Source organism: Pipistrellus hanaki (assembly GCF_964339955.1).
Source record: "Pipistrellus hanaki genome assembly, chromosome: 10".
NCBI lineage: Eukaryota > Metazoa > Chordata > Mammalia > Chiroptera > Vespertilionidae > Pipistrellus > Pipistrellus hanaki.
Window position 1 is genome coordinate 54,199,272 of NC_140512.1, and position 23,367 is coordinate 54,222,638.

The 23,367-nt window shown below is 46.6% G+C and overlaps 2 long non-coding RNA genes across 5 annotated transcripts in view; one reads left to right on the forward strand and one right to left on the reverse strand.

Annotated features, from left to right (window-relative positions):
• LOC311629143 overlaps nt 1-23,367 on the forward strand; it is a 164,009-nt gene that overhangs the window by 124,676 nt on the left and 15,966 nt on the right. The window contains exons 1-2 of one of the 4 annotated variants that reach the window (XR_014796160.1): nt 19,240-19,483; nt 20,101-20,298. The exons of 2 other annotated variants lie outside the window; for them this stretch is intronic. This is a non-coding gene — a long non-coding RNA (uncharacterized lncRNA). Of the gene's footprint in view, nt 1-19,239; nt 19,484-20,100; nt 20,299-23,367 lie in introns of those variants that run through there. One more of the 4 variants, XR_014796157.1, reaches the window with a different exon arrangement.
• Nucleotides 22,108-23,367, reverse strand: part of LOC311629146 — a 2,333-nt gene continuing 1,073 nt past the window's right edge. Inside the window, exon 2 of the long non-coding RNA XR_014796163.1 lies at nt 22,108-23,367. This exon is cut by the window's right edge and continues 53 nt beyond it. This is a non-coding gene — a long non-coding RNA (uncharacterized lncRNA).

Below are 23,367 nucleotides of genomic sequence, written 5' to 3' on the forward strand. Positions count from 1 at the left end.
GGAGGGGAGAGATGGAAGCAAAAAATAATGAATGGATTTTTGAACTCATTTGAACTCATTACCATTTACTACTTCTATGCCCTTTACCAGCATTTCACATATGTTATCTCACTCAGTCTTACCCATCCCGTAAGGTTGGTATGTCTGTCCTTATTTCAGAGATGAGAAGACTAAGGCTCAGAGAAAGATTTGTCTAACGGTGTGGAGCTAACAGGCTGATGAACGGGGCTTGCAGGCACCCGGTTTCCCCTCCTGTGCTCTCCCTGTTGAACTAGGTTTGGAAGAAAGAGATCTCTGTCTGTTCTGTACGTACTCCATTCAGGTGCCGGAAGCTGTCCATCTGGACTGGAGATGTGGAACCCAAATCTAAAAGGCAAATAGGAGGGTCAGAGATAGGGGTTTACGAATCTACTGCTTGTTCATTTATTCAGCAAACCCTTGCCGAGGGTCCTTTAGGCCCACATGGCTGTGGCAGTACAGTGTGCCCCTACTCCCTGGGGAGGAGGCCCCGTGCTGATGGTGGGTGTAACGCTGGGGGAGGGGCCGGTTTGTAAGGAAACTCCTGCCCAGGGCACCTAACCGAGCCTGGGGACAGGGAACATCTCCAGAGGAAGTTGTAGGGCCGCACACGGCACTCAGATGATGCGTGCCGAGATAAAAGGTGAGACGGGGAACGTGGTAAGATGCAGAGGCAGGAGAGCAGCTGGGTAGACCTGGGACACACGAAATCCTGTGGCTGAGATGGAGGGACAGTCGCAGGGAGATGAGGCTAAGCAGCGATCTCCAGCCGGTGTGCCGCAAGCACTTTTAGAACATGCTCACCTGACTACTTAGGCAGGGCGCTGACCTCTTTGCCCTTAGATTGCCGCATTGAACATGACAACGGCCAGCACAATAGCCATCCAATGCGAATGAATCGAAATCGAACCTATTTTTTTTTTTTTCTGTCAGATTGCCAAAAAAATATAACATGTTGTTTGGTGTGCCGCAGAATTTTGGTAATTAGTTAGTGTGCCATGAGATGGAAAAGGTCAAAGGTGACCGGGCTGGAGAGGCAGGCAGCAGCTTCTCGGGGGAGGCCTCGGGAGCCGTGTTGGGGCACCTGGCCGTTTCCTTCAGGACATGGGGAGGCATTGGTGAACTGTAACGGCCGGGCCGCGTGATCAGACTTACTTTTGGAAAGGATGTAGGTGTGTTGGCATTTGGGGATTTGTTGGATGTGGAAGAAGAGGGGGAGAGAGGAATAAAAGGCAACATGTAAGTTTCTGACTGGGTTGTTGCTGGTCCTCCACTTGGGGCACAGTGGGAGTTGGAGTTTGGGGTTTATTGGGGTTATTGATTTGGGCTGCCCTAATGTCCAAAGTACTTGGTACAGGGAGCTGCAGGGTAGGGTTGCGGTCAGAGAGAGGAGGTGCCAAATTCGTGGCTGCGGAAGTGCTGTGGTCACACGGCCAAGAAAGGACCAGGCACTGGGAGTGGCGAGTGCGGAGGAGGGGACAGGCTGGCCGTGGGGCTTTCCAGCCCAGTGACTCTGGTGGCCATCTCACTTGCCAAAAGTCATGTAACAACGTGATCAACGAGTGTTGTGTGTCAGTTCCTTGTCCAACAGTTTGGGGTGTGTTCTGGGGAAGAAGGTAGCAAACCTCTTTGTGTATGTCCCTTTGTTCTCCGAGGGAATAACCAGCAAAGCGGCCATTTCCCGGGCCTCACGTGTGCCAGGCCCTTTGCTTTAAGTGCTTTACAAACATAATCTCATGGGGCCTTCTCAACGTTATCACCCCATTTCACATGAAGGACAGCAGTGATTAGAGAGTTAGGTAACGTTGCCAAGGTAAGTGGCAGAGCAGGGCTTAAACCTCATCTTAAGAATGCCCACAGGTGCTCTCAGTCACTCTGCTGTGCCCGTGCGGTGCCTCCCTGGGCCCTCCACTCTTCCCAGCCAGACTACAAGCTCCGGGAGGATAGGAACTTTTTTCCACTTCATCAACATATTTCAGCACCTACTAAGTGCAGGACCTGGCACGTAGTAGGTGCTTACTGCATCTGTGTTGAGTGACTGACAGGCTCACTGTGCTCTCTGTGATCACTACCAGGTAGCAGGGGGGCCAGCAAGAGAGGGCACCAACCTGCAAGGGTACTTCGGACTCAGGTGGCTTAGCCCTCAGGTGCCTGCCTTTCTCTGCCGTGCTCCAGGACAAGCATATCAGCCTGGCTTCAGGCAGGTGCTGTGTGACTCTGTCAGTGAATTTCCTTCCCCAGAGACACCCAGGTGTGTGCATCCCTATGATTAGCACCCAAGGCTGCTCTGTTATAGCTTGGACCCCACACTGGTCTAGGACAGCATCTAAATAATACTGGTGCTTTCTAAGGAAAACATCCAATGATGCATTGTAAAAAACATTCCTAAAGTTTTCTGTTTCTTCCATTATCCTATCTCCTCTCTGTTTCTTTCTGTGTGTCTTTCTCTCCAGTTCTCTCTCCATGTGCATGTGCACACACACACACACACACACACACACACCCCTTAGTTTGTCACCTGTCTCATAAATACTCTCATTTCTTTTTTAATGAAATACATGGTGGTACATGAAAAGCCAGTTTGTAAACTGGAACTGTTTTATTTAGATTTATGCTAGAGGCGTTCGGCATGGCCTGCAGGGATTGGGCCAAAACCAGCAGTCCAATGCCATCTGCCCTCCTGCCTGCGGCTCCCGCTCATCCTGGCCGCGCTGCACCTGCTGTGGGCTCGAGCCCAGTCAGTCTCTCACCCGTAGATCAGCTGAGCAGCATTCCTGCTGTGGGAGTGCACGGACCACCAGGGGGCAGCTCCTGTGCTGAGTGTCTGCCCCTCGCGGTCAGTGTGCATCATAGCGACCGGCCATCCAGTCATTCAGTCGCTTAGGCTTGTGCCTCATTTTTGTCAAAGTTTAATTCATTTCATTTGATTCTCATAATTGGAAACTAGATATTGTATTCAGCACCATTATATAAGCTTATTTTCCCTATTGAGAATAGTAAATTATGATGACGTGGACCAAAAAATAGAAATCAGAGCTTTTTGGTGTTCAGTGCCTAAACTTATAGTCTTGCCTTTAATTGTGAAGATATGTGATGATCTCTGAAGACCTTAAGTAGGTAGCAGGCATTTTCTTTCCTTTTTTTCTCTGTAAAAAAAAATGGCATAGTCTACAAGAGTCAGCTCTAGGCTCATAGTGTTTCGTAAAATACACAGGTCTGTGTACATACTTATTCTGTGAGCCTATGCCTTTTCTAATATTTTTCACCTAAGATGATCTTGAATAGCTGGAAGCTCCATTGTTGTTGGTGTGTAGTAAGCCTTAGAATTTATATCCAAACCCAGGCCATGCAGGAGCAAAGAGCCACTCAGTAAAACTCATGAGCGACCTGCTTTGTGGCAGTCTGAGCAGCCTCTTCATTTTGGAAAGCCTCAGAGCAGGGCAGTTTATGCTTGGGAACTACCAGTCAAAGTAGCAAGACAGAGACAAGAATGTCATTTTTCAAAATTTAAGTGGGGAAGAGTGGTGCATACATTAAAACAGAGCACAGGTGGAGGTGGGTGGGATATCGATAGTGTCAAAGACAAAACAAAACAAACAGCACAGGAGCTACAAAATTAATAGCTTTGGAAAATGTACTTCCCACCATTCTCAAAATCAGAATTTTTGCTCTTGCAGATGGCACTGGAATGTGTCATGGGCACTCCTTTTTTCCGACTATTATGAACTGTTTGTTCATTTTTCTAGTAAGAAGGAAGGAAACGGTCTCCTTGAAGAGTTCATTGGAAATTCAGAGTATTTATTTTAGGATGCGGTGAAGGCTGATCTGAAAGCGCAGTGGTTAATGTGAGCGGCCACGGAGCGGCCAGGCGGCAGCCCCGGGCAGTAGGCCTGGCCGGCACGTCTTCGCCGTGATGGAGAAACGGTGTTGCGTTCATTGTAATTCTTTCATCCCCTTCCTTGCCAAGCCCCATGGCTTCTGTTGTAACATGTGGCGACTTCTCCCCTGGAGACTAACTCAGTTCAAGTTACCATAATATTTAGGACCAGCTACAAAGGCATTTCTTTACCTAAGCCCCTGCCAAATCTCAACCCAACCAGCTTCTCCTTCCTGGCCACTCCATTAGAACCAGCTCTCATTTGAAAAGGACAAGAAGTGCGCAGGCCTCTTTGTCTTATGCCTGTTCAAACAGATAAATGCACAAGGCATCTCATGCCTACGGTTGCTTTGAGCTCTTCACTTGCTTCCAGCATAGTCTGTGTTAGTATGTTCATTTTAAGAGTAGCATCTTAGATGTTCTAGAAAGAGGAAGGGAGGTTCTGAGTCTACCTACAACAGACTGTGTGCTGTCAGTGCTGATGGAGAAAGAAAGGGTGACTCTAAGACCACCTTCCCACTGTGGCTCTGAGCTTCTGGGCAAGCCCGGGCTCCAGGGGTCCGAGGCCCGGCGGGGCCGGGAGACGTTCTCGTCCCTGGCGGCCTTGGATCGTCTACCTGCTAAACACATCACATAAAACAAGTAACGTCAACCCTTAAGAAAGAAGGCCTAGCAAAATAGGAAAAAGGTTGCTAATGAATTTGTTCTGACCTGTAAATCTGGCCACTTTCCTCTTGGCATTTGATCCATGCACCACATACCTGTTTCATTCATCCTTGTTATATAATTACTTGTTAAAGTAATTATATCCCATAACCAGCTTTGTTAGTGTACATTAATTTGTTCATATTTTTTAGCAAGATTTACTTCCCTTCACTGCTTACTTTATTGGTTTGAAGTCTGACTTTCAACGCAATTCATTTTTATGGGTTGTATTTCTGTCTTTTTAACTTGTTGATTATTTGATACATAGGAAAGGTTATATCTAACATATAAGTAAGCACTAAAGCACAATCAAAACAAAACGTGCTCTAGTGAGCCACCACCCAATTGAACAGTTAGACGATTATCATACTTTTGGATTTCTTTGTAGGACTTTGTTTCTGCCGTTCTCCAACTTCCTCACAATTCTGAAATTGTGTTTATAATTCTCTTGACTTTTCAAGCAAATATATTTTATCACATAAATGTGCATTGCTAAAAGTATTTTTATTTATTTTATTTGGGACCTGGTACCAAGGTCAGTGCCCTTGGCTGGGATTTGAACCTGAGACTCTCCAGTCTTCAGGCTGGCACTCCACCACTGAGCCAAACCAGCCAGGGTGCTAAAGGTATTTTTAGACACATAAAATTTGTGTCACACTTCATGTGGCTTTCTGCAGTTTATGTTTTTCCTTCATGTTATGTTTGTAAAATGCATCCACGTGGTTGGGGGTATAACTGCACTTCCTTTGCATATCTAACCTAATATTAGAGTGATATGCAAATTAACCATCACTCCACTACACAAGCCACGCCCGCCAGCCACACCCACCAGCCGATCAGAGCAAGTATGCAGATTAAACCAACAAAGATGGCAGTTAATTTGCATACACGGAGGGAGGGAGGAGTGAAGACTGAAGACAGAATAGAAGGAAGAGGGAGGGAAAGTAGAAAGCAAGGCGGCTGTGGCTGCTGGAGGGAAAGCACTGGCAGCCCATGTAGTCAGGGCAGGGCTAGGTGTGCAGCAGTGCCTTGTGCGACCATGGAGTGAAGCCCGCCAGAAGTCTTGCAGGAATATTCCTGCAACTGGTGCCTAGTGTTGCTGTAAAACTCCAGTCATTGTGACTGTAGCACAGTTACCCATTGTCTTGTTCATGGGGGAGGGAGGAAGCAGTTCTGCCTTAGACGTGGCGACACTGAGATGGCTGTTAGGGCTCAGTGCAGGCGTCGAGCAGACAGTTGGCCGTGTCAGCCTGCCGTTTGGGAGAGAGGTCTGGGATGGAGATGACGGCATGTGGACCGCATCTAAAGCATCGTATCTCCCACCACTTTTAGCATGCTATTTAACCCAGCCACTGAGATACTTATTTTTAAAATATTATTTCTTAAAGTTCTATATTTGTTTTTGTTGCTGAAGTGTGACTTGTAAAAGAATAAGTGACAATAATATGAGCTTCCTAGAAAATAAAGGGAAAGTGGTTTGTAAACCCTAAAGGGCTATAAAAAGGTTTTAAGTATTATTATGTTAGTAACTCTCTCTGGGATTTTCATGAGGTCCAAATAAAACTGTATATATAAATTAAAAATGAAAACATGTACACTCAATTATTATATTTGGCTATAGTACCTGGTTAACTTTTAGCTAATAGCTAATGCTCACTGGGTGCTTACTTTACGTGAATTAACCACCTAATTAATCTTCACAACAGCCTGTGACTGGTAGATACTACTTATTCATATTTTACAGACAAAAAAAACAAACAAAACTAAAATGCTAAAGTGACAGACCCAGGACTTGAATCCACCGAGTTGGCGCCTAAAAGCTCTGCTCTTAGCTGTTCTGTGGATCTTCCCCATTTTAAATGGCAGATCTCACCCAGTGTCTTCCACTTAAAAAATGTTAGGGCCACCTTGAACCCAACCACAGAACAGTACTCCAGGCATTAGGCCCTGGCAAAGGGCCTTGTCTCTACTGACTTAGTTTCACACTGAACCGTCCTCAGACCTCACAGGGCAATGACCTCCCACCAAGTGCCCACTCTGTACTCATTGCAAATGCCATCTACTTGATGTAAGTTATTTGCCTGAAGCCACCCAATGAGTCAGTAGCGGGCCAGGGACTGGAATCTGGGTCTCTTGCCTTTCAAACACCACATTTGTTTGGTGTTAATAAAACCATATTTCTCCAGGGGATCTGGCAGAAATTTGAAAGTGCTCAATTTTACTGCAGTAAATACTAAGAATCCCTTTTTAAAGCAAAGAAGCCAAGCCCCAGCCTTGGAAAACACAATTTGTCCTGAGGGCCTTTGACAAGCTCACTTTGGCACCAGGATCAGATCCTAGATCGGTCGGCCTTGCTTGGTTCCATCTCCTGCTGGGGCTGCTGGGAGCCGCAGCGAGACCTGGAAACACTCTTGCAGATGACACTGGAATATGTCAGTCCTCCCCACCGTCAGCAGGCCCCAGCTGATGGTCCTCACATTCCTGGGACACTGGTGACACAGGTCAGGACCCAGGTGAACGAGCCAGACTGTCAGAATTGACACCTCGCTGCCTGCGTGCTGTGTGTCGTGACCTGCAGTTAGCTTCCGGTGTTTGTGGAAGGTGTTCGCCTGATTTCCTAAGCCACGCCAGTCGAGGAGAAGATGCAGGCGTGCAGGAGGAGAAGGGAGAAGAAAAGAGAGTATGGACTGCTTGCGTGCAGGGAGTGGTTTATTACTTTGTCATCTGAATTATTCTGGGCGTATGGTGGACCCTGGGCTAACAACGTGATTAAGAAACTTAACTGATCAAAATGTTTTAGAAAGCCGAATTTCCGATATCGAGCGACTGTGCTCCGGCCCGAACTGGGTTTGAATGTATTTTTCAGAAGGCAGGTTATCACGGAAGACCCGTATGAAGGCGCACAAGGGCATGCTTTGATCTTTTTAATACTCACAGTTCCCAGGACGATGGCATTCATGTCCGTCTCTGCCTCGACAGCCGGGCTTTAGGCAAAAGCCCGTCGTGGCAAACACGGACCAGATTGGGGCTGCACTCAGCTCAGCAGGTTAAGCTTCATGTCAGGAACGGTTCCTAGACAAGATGCTTCGAAACCACGAGGGTCTCTCTGGACTTTTCTTGCCCTTAGAAGAAGTCTGTGTTCCCACTTTCTCTGCGGTGCGCGTGATGGCTGCAGCCGGCCAGCCTGTGAGCCCCGGTCTGCGGTGCAGTTCTGTCAGCCATGGGCCCTGTGAGCAGGGCAAGTCCTCCTCTGCCCTGTGTGGGTGGCAATGCCCAGCGTAGGGTACATTGCGTGAGGAAGAGCACCTTGGCACTCTCCCTACAGCTGGGTGATCGATCGGGGGGACCCTCTTGGTGACACACCTGCCTTCCTGGTCCTCCGCTCTGAGGTCCTCCTCCGCCCCAGTGCTCTGCTTCGTCACCAGGAAGCTGCGTGCTGACGTGGGTGGTAACAATGAGAAGACTGGCCTGAGAACTAGTTCTTTTCCTCATGTATGCCCACGGTTAAAACCAAGGCTCTGTGTCTCTAGGACACGAACAAATAGAAATACCAGACCTTTATCACAGTTCTTAAACGGAGAGAGATGTAGCCTGTTCTGACACACAGAGGACGTGGAAGGTCAGTAACAGGAGTGCCTGCTTGCATGCTGGCTGGCGTATGAGTAAAACATAGAAGATCAAGGAGCAGTTATCCTCATTGCTCTGCCTCTGTGTCATAAACAATCGTTTAAATTTAATGTTAAAAGATTGCTGGTGGTTATCTTGAGATTTATGAGATAATGGTTACAAAGAATTTTCAGTTCTACAAATGAGTATTCTGATGAAACTCTGAAAGTCTTTCCATTTTCTAAAACTAGTGCAGGTGTTGCTGCAACACTTTTTCCTTCCCTTCCTCTTCTTACGACTTGTCTCTTCCCTCCACTCTCCTGCCTTCCTGCCCTCCATCCACAGTGTTCATACAGCCCAGACATCAGTCCTTCCTCCATGGAAGCTGCAGGACAGTGGGCGAAAAGGGCGGCTTGCAAAGGCCATTGTAGGCGAGGATGTGCTGAGGGAAACGAATATGTACAGTAAAGAATCTGAATTAAACCTGGTGTTAACTCTGTGTGTACATATTCAGAAACTAAGAGTAACAACAGAAGGTAGATTTATGAGCATACAGACTTTGGTTTTTACAAAGCTGTCTAGTACAGAGTCACTCTTAGAGATTAGTGTCATGACATATGTAAATAGTAGATAGGTAGGAGGGAGGGAGGGATTTTCCTAACAAGCTGAAATGCCGATCTGTCAAAGCTAATTTCTCACATGTGTGTTTTAGGGTTGATGGTGACTCTTGGCTGAGTTCTGATAAACCAGAGGAGAAAGCTTTTTATGTTATTTTTTTTAAAACAAATAAGGTTTGATATACATGATATACATAATATACATATTCTCTTAGAAGAAGTTGCTATGTTCCCATTTTCAGAAGAAGAACTAGAAAAGGGAGAGCTCATTTCTGTGTTTACAGTGCTCTCTGTTCCTAGAGAAGATGTATGGAAAAGTCCCACCATTGTCCTCACCCTGAAAACAGGACTCAGGCCTGCTGTGTGTGCCGCACTCAATGGACAGGAGGGCGTGGGTGTGAGGAAGGCCACCGTCCCCGCTGAGGATGGGCCCCTGGCTGGCCAGTCTGCCTGCGCAGGCGTGACTGCAACCACGATAGCCCTGCACAGCGGGAGCCGCTGGGCCCGGGGCTTTCCCTGTCTCCTGTCCCCGGAGAGAGGGCTGTGGATCTCAGCTCTCCGGTCCTCACCACTAGAGCAAGCGAACGCAATGCCTTCTGTTCAGGGAACGTGGCTGGTGTCTCAGGTCTTCGGATCTGGGTCGAGTCCCCCAGAGAACAAATCTTGTCTCTCGTTTTTGTTGGCCCTTCTGACTAAAGCAGCCAGGGCCTTTAAGCAGAGGAGGAAATTCAAGCAGAAATCTGCCACAGCTGGAAATTATCTTTAAAATGACCTTGCCTTATTAGAACACTAGTTCATTGAAAGTTTGTTCACATTTGCGCTTGATCCAATATTTAAATGATTTAAAAATAAGACTCATTTTGTAAGGTGACCAGACGTCCCGCTTTTTAACAATTTGTCCCGCGTCCTGCAGCGTTTTTTTTAAAAAAGTCCCGATTTTTGGGAAGATTCTGTAAAATCTTTTGGACTTTTTTAAAATGCCACGGGTCATGGGACAAATTGTTAAAAATCGGAACTGTCCCGCCAAAAGCGGGACATCTGGTCACCTTAGTTAACAGTTCATGCCACTGTCATATCCGTAAAGTTCTGGGTCTTTTTGTGAACAAATGAAGTATGGTGCCTTCTTTATGACATAATTAAATCTAGACCCCAGTGATATTGGGCACCTACTAAATACCCAGATGGGCACAGTGTTCGCCTTGAAGTGAAGACATGCATAGAATTTTAATCACATCATGATTTATTTTTGCTCTTTTAAATATCACCTTTTCAATAGTTGCTTCTGAATGAATGACTAATTATTTACTGTGATTTATAACTAGGAATTTGAACGTTAAAAAATTCTAATCAAGATCCAAATGGAAAAAAAAATCTCTCTTTTCTCATCCCTTACATAAGGATAAAAACAAATTGTCTTCTTTTGAAAACTTAACAGTTTGAAAAGTCCCATCAGTCTCATCTTGAAAAGTTTAAGAAATCAGTTCAGAGGAAACTTAATTATAGTTCTTAACCTATAAAAAATGCTCCTATAAAATAAAAACAAGGGTAGGGCTAGAATAAGTTTCACCTCTTGAGGATAATCACCCGTTTTTTGGGGGGGAAATGTAGTTACAAAGTAATTTTTGCTGTATCTTCTCCATTGTATAATCAGGGTTCTTTTAAAAGCACGAGCAAGACACAGTGCTTGCTCCCTACCCAGGGAAGGTCATTTGAGAGCAGAGGCCAGATTCCACAACAGGCCTCAGAAGGCAGGAGGGCTGTGCTCCATTGTAGGGCCTTATGCGAGAATTCTGGATCCGAATTGTATCCTCTTTTATCTTTGGAAGTGAGTACATCGTCATAGCTTGTGCTTGGGCCAGACATTGCGCACACACACACACACACACACACACCCCACTCCACCCCACCTACCCCACCCCTCAGAGGTGACCCTCAGCCCCCGGTTTTCTAGCATCAGCTGTCCCAACAGGCCATGAGGACTGTGGTTGGGGCCGGGGTTTGGGTTTGGTGAAAGCTTAGTGCTCCTGACAGAGGACTGAACTCGGGGTAGACATGTGGCAACAGAAAGCTGTCTGGAGTCCATGCAGGGGGTGGTCCCAGGCTATCAGATCCGCTCCACAGACCGCTCGGTGTGTCTGTAGTGAGCACGGCACGTACGGTGGATATAAGCGATCTGACACTCACACAGCTAAATGTAATCTATAATTTTAAAGTGAGGTTGAAACATGAAAGATCATGCTTTTCCAACTGCTCCGTGACTTACACTCCTTTTTGATGATGATGGCTGAAGCCTGCCGGCATTTGAACATTTCCACCCATTTGTTCAGACACCTGCAGTTGGGTGCCAGTGCTGATATTTAATTGTTTGAGGGTAAATTATAAAATCCTGCAGAGGCTGTTTTCACCCTGGAAAGTAAGAGGGGGTCTCTTACAAACACTGGCTGCCTGCTCCTTGCCTGTCCTAGGACTTAGGTGCCGGCCGCTCTTAGGGGAGGTCCATGTGGCAGTGCAGCCACCAGCTCCCGGCACTCCCTGGGAGACTGTCTGTCAGGAGCTGTAGTTCATCCTGGATTCTGAGACAGTGATTGGCTGAGTCAAAGGTCTGCTTTATTTTTAAGTTTGGTCACTCACCTCTGCTCCTGCGGACACTCTGCAGCCACAGAAGATGCCAGAACCAGATTAAAACGGCCAACAGCAGAGCCAGGGCGCTCTTGGCTCGCGCCTCGCTGTTTGTCCCTCCAGTGGTTCCTAGCAGTTGTGACGTCAAGGCTGCCATTCAAAGCTGAGAAAATGGAAACCGTGGCCTCTGTTCGCATCAGTGACCCGGACGAGCTGTTGTTTCTCAGGCATCCAAAGCGCCCTGTGTCTGGCAGAGCTGTGCATTCCATGCCTGGGTGACCTGGTTAAATGGGGGAAACCAAGTGCTGTCCGTCCGCTGAGTGCTCTCCAGAGCCAGCGTCCCGAGCTCCTGAAGCCAGCCTCACTGCCGAGGCCTAGAAGTGGGGCTGCAGCACACACTCAGCTTCTGTTCAGAGTCTTGAGAGAGAATGTCTTTATCAGTGGTCCTCATTAATATGCAAAGCAGCCAATCATTATGCTGTCCTTGGGGTCAGTGCCACAAACTCCTCTTTGGAAACCAGTGCTGTGTTAAACATCTTCTGGATTCATAGTTCAAAACCACTTACACTGCCACCTCTTCCTTCCATCCCACCTCTGCTCACCTCATTCCCGTCAGCCTCTGGACCTTGAAAGGCTCCTGTGTGTACTTGCATGTTGATTTTGCACTTTGCATCATTGAGCATGGGTATCCTTTGCACGTGTACGAAAAAAACCTCAGCTGGTATGTGTAAGTCACAGGTTCTGGATGGTCCCGAATGAAGAACACCTTTCATTTTCAGAGGCAAGGAGCTGTTTCAGAGTGTCACAGAACTGCTGTCTCTTCAGAGCAGGCCAAGATCCCCACAGCAAACAATAGTCTTGCAAGGCCAAAACTCACTCGGTGTCTGGTGGCTTTACACATTTCCCAGCTTAGACGCAGTCCTCTGAGGGCACGCGTTCTTGGGTTTCTCTCTGGCGTGGGGGACATTATTTTCTTAGATGCTGGGTGACGGACATAATAGTAGGAAAAGTGCAACAACCACACTTTGTATTCCAGAGTCATGTTGGTTACCAGTAAGTCAATATGCATTTGAGGTTTTACGTTACAAATCCCATTAAATCTCTCTCAAAATAGCCCTTCTCCGAACTTTTGATTGAAGGATATGCAGACACCAAAACGGTTTAGTTTTATACACAAGTGTATTTACAGGTTTTTTTTTTTTATCAGGAAGAATCTTGACACAGTTGGGACCTTTTTAAAGTAGATTATTATAAGACAAGATTCTCCCAGGGTATAAACTCCTATCTTTTGGAAAAGAAGTGGAAACCGTGAGGTAGCTGGGTAAAGATGGAATGGATGGAATGTGTCTTGTAAAGTTTGGTTTTACACTGAGAGTCGCCTGAACTGCAGTCGAGTTTTGCCTGGACAGCAGACCTGCCCCGGGGCCAGCTCAGCACCATGTTGCTGAATGGCACGTCACTGCCACCATAGATGCAGCAGTGGGCATGGACGTGGAGCCCATGAGCATGCGTGCTTTGGACTAGGGAGAACCTTGAAATGGGTGGAAAACCAGGACATTACTTTCTACTTGCGGACTAGAGGATTAGTGCTTTTTTGCTGACTGCTGTTTGCATTTCAGTAATCCTTTTATTCTTCCTTTCTCTGTCACGATCATTACTAGAGGATGTTATCTGAAGATAATGGTCTAGAAAACTGACTTTGAGAGAATCAACTTAAAGCTGAGTCACACATTTAAAATGCACAGTAACATCGTTTTTAACCCTCACCCAGGGATATGTTTATGGATTTTAGAGAGAAGGAAAAGAGAGGGGAAGAGAAAGAGAGAGAAACATTTTTTAAAGTATTTTATTGGGATTAACTTTTATTAGGAGAAGTTTTAAAAATGGAATCTTAAGCTTGTTTTACATTATATAACAGAAATTTGGGATATGGCGCAACAATATGTTATTTCTTTAGAGCAAAGATTGAATGTTGACTTCTGTGGTAGAATCACAACCTAAATAAGGTGCCTACACATTCAAATGTTCCCAGGGGCTGCTCTTGGTCTTTTGATAGACAAACTATTCTCTCAAAGAGTCTCTCTCTCGTGTAATCATTTCTGTTGACTTTTCCTTCCTTGAATAGTTAGCAACTGTTCAAACTCTCTTTGACCCTTACTTGTCCATGACCATGTGTGACAAAAGAGCGGGCAGTTCTCTGGAGTCATCCTTGTCGACTTCATGTAAACGTGCAGTTTCACCTTACAAGTGAACTGTATTGTGTTTGCATTTTTATTCTGTGATGCTAACCAGCCAAGAAAGTGAGCAGGAATAGATGCTCATGTTAATGTGATCTACACATTGAGTGATAACTTGGTCAATATTTTTCTATTCTGATGACCTGTGCTTCCTTATGCAGCCTGGTAACCACAGGGAGTCAGCGAATGATTACTCAAGTTACTAAGGACCCTTCCCCCTTCTTCACCCCTCCCCACCCCCCATCATGTTATAGGCAAAACACTCTGTATGGCTTAGTGGGCTTTATACTCAACCACATAGATTTGCATGCCATCCCTGGCACTTCACTAGGTTATAAAACTTTGGATGAATTATTCACAGAACCTAAAATTCTTGATCTGTCATGTAGAGTAATAAAAACCCACTCATAGCATGGTATGGGGACCAGAGCCCACATATATAAAACTCCTGGATAATACATAGTGCATGCAGCTCAAGAAGTGATTCCTAGCCCAGCCAACGTGACTCAGTGGTTGAGCATCAACCTATGAACCAGGAGGTCACAGCTCAATCCCCGGTCAGGGCACATGCCCGGGTTGCAGGGTCGATACACCCCGTGTGGGGAGTGCAGCAGGCAGTCGACCAATGGTTCTCTCTCATCATTGATACTTTTATCTCTCCCTCCCTTCCTCTCTGAAATCAATAAAAAATATATTTTTTAAAAATTATTCCTATTAGAGTTGCTATTGTATTTCTGTGGTGCCTTTCACTTCATATGAGACGTTCCCATTTAATTCAGCAGAAGAACTTAAATTTTAGCAAAGTCACTGAAGCTTTTTTAAGGTGTGCAGTGACCCAAGGAGACTAAATTTCACAAGATTATGTTTGATGATTGTGTACACCATGGATTAGATCACATAATTTGATAGCTGTTTTCTTCATGCTATAGATGAGAACACTGAGACCCAAGAAAATTACATAACTTTCTCTGGATCTCATGGTTTGTGTCTGGCAGAGCCGAGTTCCTGTATTTTTCCACCACAGGGTTGCTCACTGGCAAGTTGACCAATTAAAAAGGCCTTTATACTTGTGAGGAAACAGTGTTCATTGGAGGCGGGAATGGGAGAGAGCGGACAGAGGCAGCCGTCACTGAGAAAGGTGCTGGTCGAATCGGTGACGACTGGCTCAGCTCTGTTCAGTAAGGAAGGGAGTCAGGGTCCCAACTCCCAAGCCTGGTCAGATGGCCATACAATTAGTTAAACTAAAGGAAGTAGACTGCGTTGGTTTTGTTCTCTCCTGATGAGTTTAAATGACCTCACTGTCCAATTGGAAATACTAGTATGAAGGATTAACAGAAGATGGCAGTGCTGAATAAATAAACTTGGCTATTGTACCTTCTGGCCAGTTATCATCACAGCCCCTTACACCTTGTCAGAAAGGAGCGCCATTTCCATAGATTCTGTGTTTGCGTGTTTGTTTTGTTGGATGAGTCCTGCTGTGCACCGAGAGACAGACTTTGCTAGGCCTGCTTTGCAAACAAATCTGTTCACGCACACTGTCTTCTCTCCCTGTATGTTACCCTGGCTCAGCACTCCCAGCACACACACAGAAGCCTGGGAGTATGGAGGCTTGTTTGCTCTCAGACGTGTGCAGGCACCAGAGGCAAACACCCTCTTGCATTTACAACGAGCCCCTCTACCTACCCTGCGTCAGTTTCTGAATCTTCACAATTTCAACCCTAGGCCGTAGATACTCTGTAGTTACACTGCAGCTCAGCACATACACAGCACCCCTGGGAGGCACCCTGGGGGCTGCCATCAAACCACGGACTGAACTCAGTAAACGCAGAAAGCTCTTGTTGCCCTCCAGCGCATTCTGCAGGCCATAAGTGGGGCTAGTCCCCAAGGTGATAAAGCCTAATACTGGCCTCTCCAAAAAGGGATGGTCTGTCCCTTTGTCAGATTGGGATGTGACCTTAAAATAACGTATATCCATGCAGTCACTTCCTCCCTATAGGTTTTGCAGGTGATCTTTAATATTCCAGCCAAGTTCAGGTTTTTATGACAGGAAGTATGAATGGTCATGACAAGAGTAAATAACTTTTGCTTTCATGATACGGTACAGGAAGTAAGGTTTCACGCCAAATAAATCTTCGGGGAGGAAAAAAGAGCCGGCTTATAAATTTAACGTACATCAGTTTCCTAGAATCTTTGCTCTCTTAAGTGGAAATAAAACCATAATGTGGTCTTAACTTCTTTCCCCACTTGACTTTTATTGTCAACAAACGTCTTTATTTTGGGGAAAGATATTTTCAGGTTGATGTGACCCAATGTGATGGAGAACCATTAAAAAAAAACAAAACTCTTAAGTGAAACTAGCAAGGCCAGACTTTATGGAATGAATAGCATGAAAAGCTTAAAGATCCTACATAGGAAATTACATCTTCCTTGAAGACTCAATGGCCAGCCCTGGCCAGGGTGGCTCAGTTGGTTGTAGTGTCATCCTGTGCACCAAAAGGTTGCCTGTTTGATTTCTGACCAGGGCACATGCAGGAGGAATCTGATTGGTGTTTCTCTCTCCCTCCCTCCCTCCCTCCCTCCCTCCCTCCCTCCCTCCCTCCCTCTCTCTCTCTCTCTCTCTCTCTCTCTCTCTCTCTCTCTCTCTCTCTCCACACACACACACACACACACACACACACACACACACACCCCTCCTCTTCTCTCTATCAAAATGACTTTTCTTAAAAGTTAGTTGCCATATCATCATTCACCCTCGAAACTGAGAGTTCCCAGCCAGCATGGCTCAGTGGTTGAGCGTCAACCTATGAACCAGGAGGGCACATGTCCAGGTTTCAGACTCAATACCCAGGGTGGGGCATGCAGGAGGCAGCCAGTCAATGATTCTCTCTCATCATTGATGTCTCTATCTCTCTCTCCCTCTCCCTTCCTCTCTGAAGTCAATAAAAATATATTTTAAAAAACCACACAAAACCTGAGGAATCCCCCAATTTCCACTTACTCTGGTAGCCATATTCAATAAGCAAGTGGCATCAGCTACGCCCTAATAAAAATAAAAGGAATGAATGATCACACAGGAAAGACAGTTTTGTGAGGTATTTTTTAACATCACAAAGTTTACATATGAGCAAGTTTAAAGAAAAAAGAGAGAATTGGGTAGAACTTGAGTTAGGTTTATCATAACCAGAACTTTAGTAGCTTTGTTTTTCCCTAATTAAAAGAAATTTTTTTTTTTAAATGGGAAAACAGGTTTTCCCCTCATCCTTCTATCTTCTTAAAGCCAGAGGAACTTGAAGTGAAAGGAAAGTACTAAGAGACCATCATTGTGAGGACTAATATTACACATGCATGCATCACATGGATGGATGGAGGCCTGACAGATTAAATTGCCTGAGAACTGCCCCACAGCAGCCCTGTGAGCCTGTGGGCAGTGGGTCAGTGTTCCCCTGGGAGCTACAGGTTAAAGGTTCAAATTTAACTCTGACCTTGAGCCTCACTTAACCATACTGCCTGAAAAGAAGGCCTCGAATCCCCTCTCCCTCCAAAACTCAATATCAAGTTTTGCAAACAAGCAGTTTGCAAATTAGGAGAAGCTGTTTTCAGAAAACAAACTAGTGTTAGCGTGACAAGTGCTTAATTATCATTAACTTTCTCTAAATTCTGCAAAGAATATATTTGTGTCTGGCATGATTATAATCCTGCTTCTTGTGTGTGTGTGTGTGAGTGTGTGTGTGGGTGTGTGTTTTAAATACGTTTTTATTCATTTCAGAGAGAGAGGGACATCATAGATGAGAGGGAATTGTCAATCAGCTGCCTCCAACGCGCCCCCCACTGGGAATTGAGTCTCTCAACCTGGGCATGTGCCCTGACTGGGAATCAAACGGTCACCTCCTGGTTCATAGGTTGACTCTCAGACACAGAGCCCCACCAGCTGGGCTCCTGTGTGGTTTTCAAGGCAGTTTCCTATGTGCTGTTTAACTTACCAGGCACCCCAGCTGGGTGAGACTGGCACACCTGCTCATGGAAGGCTGCAGGCAGGGTGGTCAAGGTCAAGCTCCCTGGCTCTGTGTGCCGGCTCCACCGCCCGCTGATTACGTGTCCCTGGCCAAGTCCTTAAACTCCCAGGAGCTCAGTTTCCTTGTCTTCGGGATGGGGGAAGAGTAGAATGCAGCCGGCAGGGTTGCTGAGAGGGTCCAATAGGTAGATGTGTGAGTGTCAGTCTGTTTATCACTGATGGTGAGGGTGGCTCAGAGAGGCTGGTGGTCCCTAACCCTAACCCTAACCCTAACCCCCTCACCCCCTGGAGGAGGCACAGCCCCAAGCCCAAATGAAGGACAGGCTTTTTTAAAGCTTCTCTGTCAGCAAAATGTCTCTTAGTCCCTTCAGAGAAGGAGCTCTGGCACCTTCCGTACTCTTTGGGGTGGGATAAAAGCCATTTCTCTTACTCACTTTGCCCAGCTGTCAAGACATTCTACTCTCCTCTGATGTAAATGACCAGGTGCGGCTAACGCCGAGAGAAATCCTAAAGGTCACGCTCTAGCTCTCCACGGCCAGTTTTCAAAGCGTGCTTTGGTGTGAAAGCCAGATGCCGTTCTGTGACTGTGACAGGGCCTTAGCAGTAGTGTTATTCTCCTCCCCCTCCCCCCATCACAGAGACCTGGGCCAGGTCTTCTCACACACCCCCACCTCACCCCTCACCCCCCCCTCCCCGGGCGGTGCTCAGCACCCGAGTCTCCCAGGTCTCGGTGCCCAGCAGGGAAGGCGAGTTCCATCTTTGAAATTTGGAGATAAACACGAGTAACTCTTTCTCTCTCCCTGAAGGGTTAACACTCGAACCAGCTTCAGATTGGTTCACTTGAATCTTAAAATTACTTTTCTGGTCACGCGCTCTGAAGGTCTAGGCATTTGTGAAATGTCTTTTTTTACCCCCTTTCTCTGATGCCGTCTCCTTTGGCTGTCTTAATTACACGGGGCTGAGAAACCAAATTAAAATTAGGCGTGGCTGGCGAGCAGTGAGCACGCTGCATGCCTTTAGCTTTGCTTGTTGGGGTTACTTTCCTCGCTGTGCTGCTTTCCCTCCCCACCCCCCCACCCCCCCAAAAAAGGAAATATCATAAGCTCTTTTAGAAATACTCACAGGAAGTGAGTATCCACATGCTGGTTCCTCGCCAGTAACCGAGCGTTGACAGGTGGAGAATGGGGCTGCAGCCCGCCCCGATTTCTCTGAACCCCCTCCCCCCCCCCAGAGGATTTACTCCAGGGCGTGGGGGCCGAGGGAGTCAGAGGAAATGGGTCAGGCGTGTGATCTGGAGACGGTGATTCAGGAGCCCCGATGGGGTCCGGGGGCACGTGGCTGCCCTTTCTGAGGTTTTTGCTCACTTCTCAGAGGCCGGGCTGCCTTCTAAAAATTAATGCTCGCCCCACCGCCAACAACGATTCTTTTGCAATGAATCACTTCCAGAAATGAATAGCCGCAGTTTTTTGGAATGACTGTTGTGAAATCCCTCGTTTATAATGGCAGGTTTTCAGTTGGTGGTTTTATCGGAGGAGAATTTCTCAAGATCAAAACGAAACCTCCTCTTTAAAAAGAAAGAAAGTACTGGCTAGACAGAAAGCAAAAGTGTTCCCAGCGTCCTGCCGAGGAGCTGTCACGGAGGACCTCTGGACCTTTGTTGAGAGACGTGCCCCTGTATTTGCCGGAATATATATGTATTTATTTGTGTGAGTTCTTGGAATTATGGATTCTTTGCTGGTAGCCGGTGATTTCCTGTGCAGAAGGTCACTGGCTACGAGAGACGCTCCAAGCGGTGAGTGGGAGGTAGAGGCTGAGATTGTTGCTAACCTGGCATTCGTCGCCTTGAGCTGCGGGTTCCAAGGACTGCTGGCAGGCTCCTAAGTGTTCTGCTTTGCATGATTTAATGATGGAACTGCAGGGCTCACAGAAGCTGGGGAAGGGATTTTCAGAACGTGGATTAATTGACTAGTCCTGGAATCTTTTGAATATACTAGTCCTTTTGGCAGAGGGAGGGGGGAAAGGGAGAGAACAGGGCTTTTACAAGTACAGTTACTGCTCTTCTATGTTGAAGTATCATTCTCTCCCTTTATGTGAAAGAAAGAAATGACTACATGGTCTCAACAAAAAAATAGTTTCTTCATCTTTTTAGATGAAGAAACTTCCATCTGGATTACACCCCCCTCCCCCCTTCTAAAACCTTCACAGGGAAGTCTTCCGTGAAGAGGACTAACCTGGTGGGACCTGCCCGGGAGTTCTGTCTCATGCAGACCCCGAGGGGCTGGGCTGTGGGCAGCACGTCAGCCAGGGGGCCGAGGAAGGAACGGTTACTGACTGGAAACAGTGAGTGCGGCTTCGGGATTGTTGTCTCCAGAGTGGAGACGCTGTGTGACCTACTGACTCATTTCATAGGAATTGAGAAAACAACCTAGTGGTTTTCATTGTGAGTCCTGGAGGATTCCAGAATCCGTGTGTCTGCAGAAAGGATGAGCTGGAGGCCGGCGGGGTGGCCACTCGCTGTCTCTGCTCGCCCGCTCCCCGAATGAACCCACTGCTTCCTCCCGGGCCGGGCCGGCCCGCGCCCGGGCACCCTCTGTGTGCGTCTCGGTGGTGAGTATGGATGGCAGCGATTTCTGATTGCCACTGGTTCTTACTTTTAAATTTCTGTAAATGGCATCTCACCAAAGGAAAGCTGTGAAGGACATTTTTTATTTCACTGTGTCAATACTCTGGGCGTGGTGATAACTATAAAAAACAACACAACACAGGCACCAGTGAAAGCGAAGGGTTAAGATATGTTTTGCTATTTTTTGGTGGCGTGTTGACGTGAAGGCAGCTTTGATTTTGACATTTATATGAAGTGATTTTGTATAATGTTATTTAAAACCCAAGTATGAAAGGTAACAGTATAATCTAGCAAAAATAATATGATTACTAATAGTTACATGAAAGGCATATGTGTGGGGCTCATACTATTCCTGTGCAGAGGGACTTTTGATTCATAATGTTTTGGTTTTAAATCAATGTTACCAGATAAGCTAAAGGTGTGGAAAGAGGTCAAAGAAAAATATATTGAATCTGGCTAAAAGCAGACACTAAGATATTTGAAGTGATTGGTAGCTATTTGAAGTGTTGCATTATTGCCCTCAGTATGATTTTATATTTGCTGGACCGTCCAGATCACCCCTCTAGTTACATTCTTCATTGATGCAAAAGGTGTTTCGTGTGTGATGACTACAGGATTTCTCGTTCTCTTGGGGATGACTGAATAGAAAGGGTCAGTCGTGCTGGTAATGTTTATTCCATTTACTGCCTCAGGTCTGAGTGCCCTGAGGTAGGGACTCCAGCCTAAATCGAGCTCTTAACCTTTTTGGAGTGTCAGGCCCCTGTGAGACTGTGCGGAAGCCACCCCCAGACACCCACATTCGCCTGCTTGTTGGGCCATTCTCAGCCCCAGGGAAGCTCACCTGAGGCCTCCGGCCTAAACCGAGGCAGTACCCCGAGACTGTGCTTTCCTTTCGGGTCCCAGGAAACACTCCGATCTGCAAGGAGAGGCGTCCAAGTCCGAAGGAAGCGTTCTCTGTGGTTGCTAGGTGGGAGGACAGAGCCGGGGACAGGGAGGAAGGGTGGAGAAGACATGTGACTAATATGAAATGGAGATAGTAGCTAATATCACCAGCACCTCCAAGCAGAGACCCCAGGATCCCTCAGCATCCCACCACATGTACTTTGAAGCACACTGTGAAGTCCCCAGAGGCCTGCGGACACAGCGTTCAGCAGCTGGGAGTTCTCCTGGTGCATATAATGAACTCGCTTTTCTTCCTTGTTTCTTTCCCATTGTGTGTGTTACCAAATTAGGTAGGTCAGCAAGTCATCTGAGCTCCAGAAATATAATGTATAAGATGGCACCAAACTGGGAAGTTGATTCTCCATTAGCAGAAGAAATTTGGTGGGAATAGATACATCTATTGAGTATTAAAAAAAAAAACACACACACACACACACAAAAAAAAAAAAACACACACACACACAAAAAAAAAAAAAACCCACACTGTTTTTAAAAACGGTTGCTCTCATTGCCCTTCCACTAAATTGAAGTCAATACTGGAATGCTGTTGTGGAAAAATATATACATGACTTTGGGTGTATTGAAAGGAATGTGACATAAAAGGGTATGAGAATAAGACCTGCATTAGTCAGGCTCATTGTTGTGTCCGCTTTGAGTCCCACTGGAAAGCAGATTGTGGGCCCCTGGAAGCTGACACACAGGCACAGAGAAGCCACATGCCCTTCTGGCTCAAGGAATCTGTGGACTGCAGAAGGTGGCGGGTTTCCTCCCGTTGGCAGTCACGGTCTGATTTACCTTTACATTCCTGGGCCCAGCACGGGAACTGCTTTCCTTCGGTGGGTTGTGATAACTTTATTTTTTAAATTTATTTTGTCCTTTTTATTGAATTTATTGGGGTGACACTGGTTAACAATATGATACAAGTTTCAGGGACACAATTCTACACCACATCTGTACACCATATTGTGTGTGCACCACCCCGAGTCAAGTCTCTATCCATCACCATTTATCCCCCCTAATGCCCCCTGTGAGCACCACACTGTTGTCCATTGCAATACTTAAATGGCTGACATGTGGGGACCTCGGTGACACTGTAATAGGCTCAGCAGGAGTAAATAGATTCAGGTAGAACTGGAGGACATCAGGTACATAATAAACTTGTTTACTGGCTGATTAATAGATAAGAAAGACCATCTCCATTGCCAAGGTGATAAAATAGATGCGTGGCTGGCTGAGGGAAGTGATGAAATCTCTGGTTGGGATCTCCTTCAGGACAAGACCAGGTCATTCTGTTTCGGATGGCAGACACATGTATTGGTTCGTTCAGCAGACACGGAGGGCCTCTCTGCCTGGCGCTCACAGTCTGGTAGAGGAGGCAGGATTCACAGCAGGTTCGTACGTGTGATCGGTGCCGTGAGCGCGTAGAAACAGCACGCCGGGTGCCATCCAGGAGGCTTCCTGATGGTGGTGATGTCCCTGACTCCCAGAGGCCAGCGCTCGCTCCACGGGTCAGCGAGGGGAGGGAGGCAAGCACTGTGCTGAGGGGCCAGCCAGAAGGAGCCGCCTATGCAGAGCTGTGAGGGTGGAGGGGGGGGAGGGGAAGGGGTGATGGAAGGAGAGGAAGTGAAGGGTCATTGATAACAGAGGTCTGACGCCCCAGCTTGCTGGACTGGAGATGTCTCCCCGGGAAGCCAGTGTGGCAGGAAGCACACTCAGAAAGATCGGTGCCGTGTGGAGAACAAATTGGGGTGGGGGTGGATGAGGGGCCGTGTCAGGCCAGGTAAGGGGACCAGGTAAAGAAAGCTGCTCTCGTTGCATACAGCGGGGAAATGATGGGGACACCTTTGGAAGTAGATTCAAGAGAGATGAGCAGCCCTGGCCAGGTAGCTCAGTTGTTTAGAGTGTTGACCCGATTCATCAGGGTTTCAGGTTTGATCCGAGGACACATGCAACAGTCAGTCAGTAAATGCATAGATGGGTGGAATAGCAGGTTTCTCTCTCTCTCCTCTCTCCTCTCTCTCCCTCACTCTGTCAATTTTTTAATGTGGTATTTTTAATTTTTTTCTAACTCATTTGTAGTAACACTTCTTTTAAAATAAGAATAGCAGAAA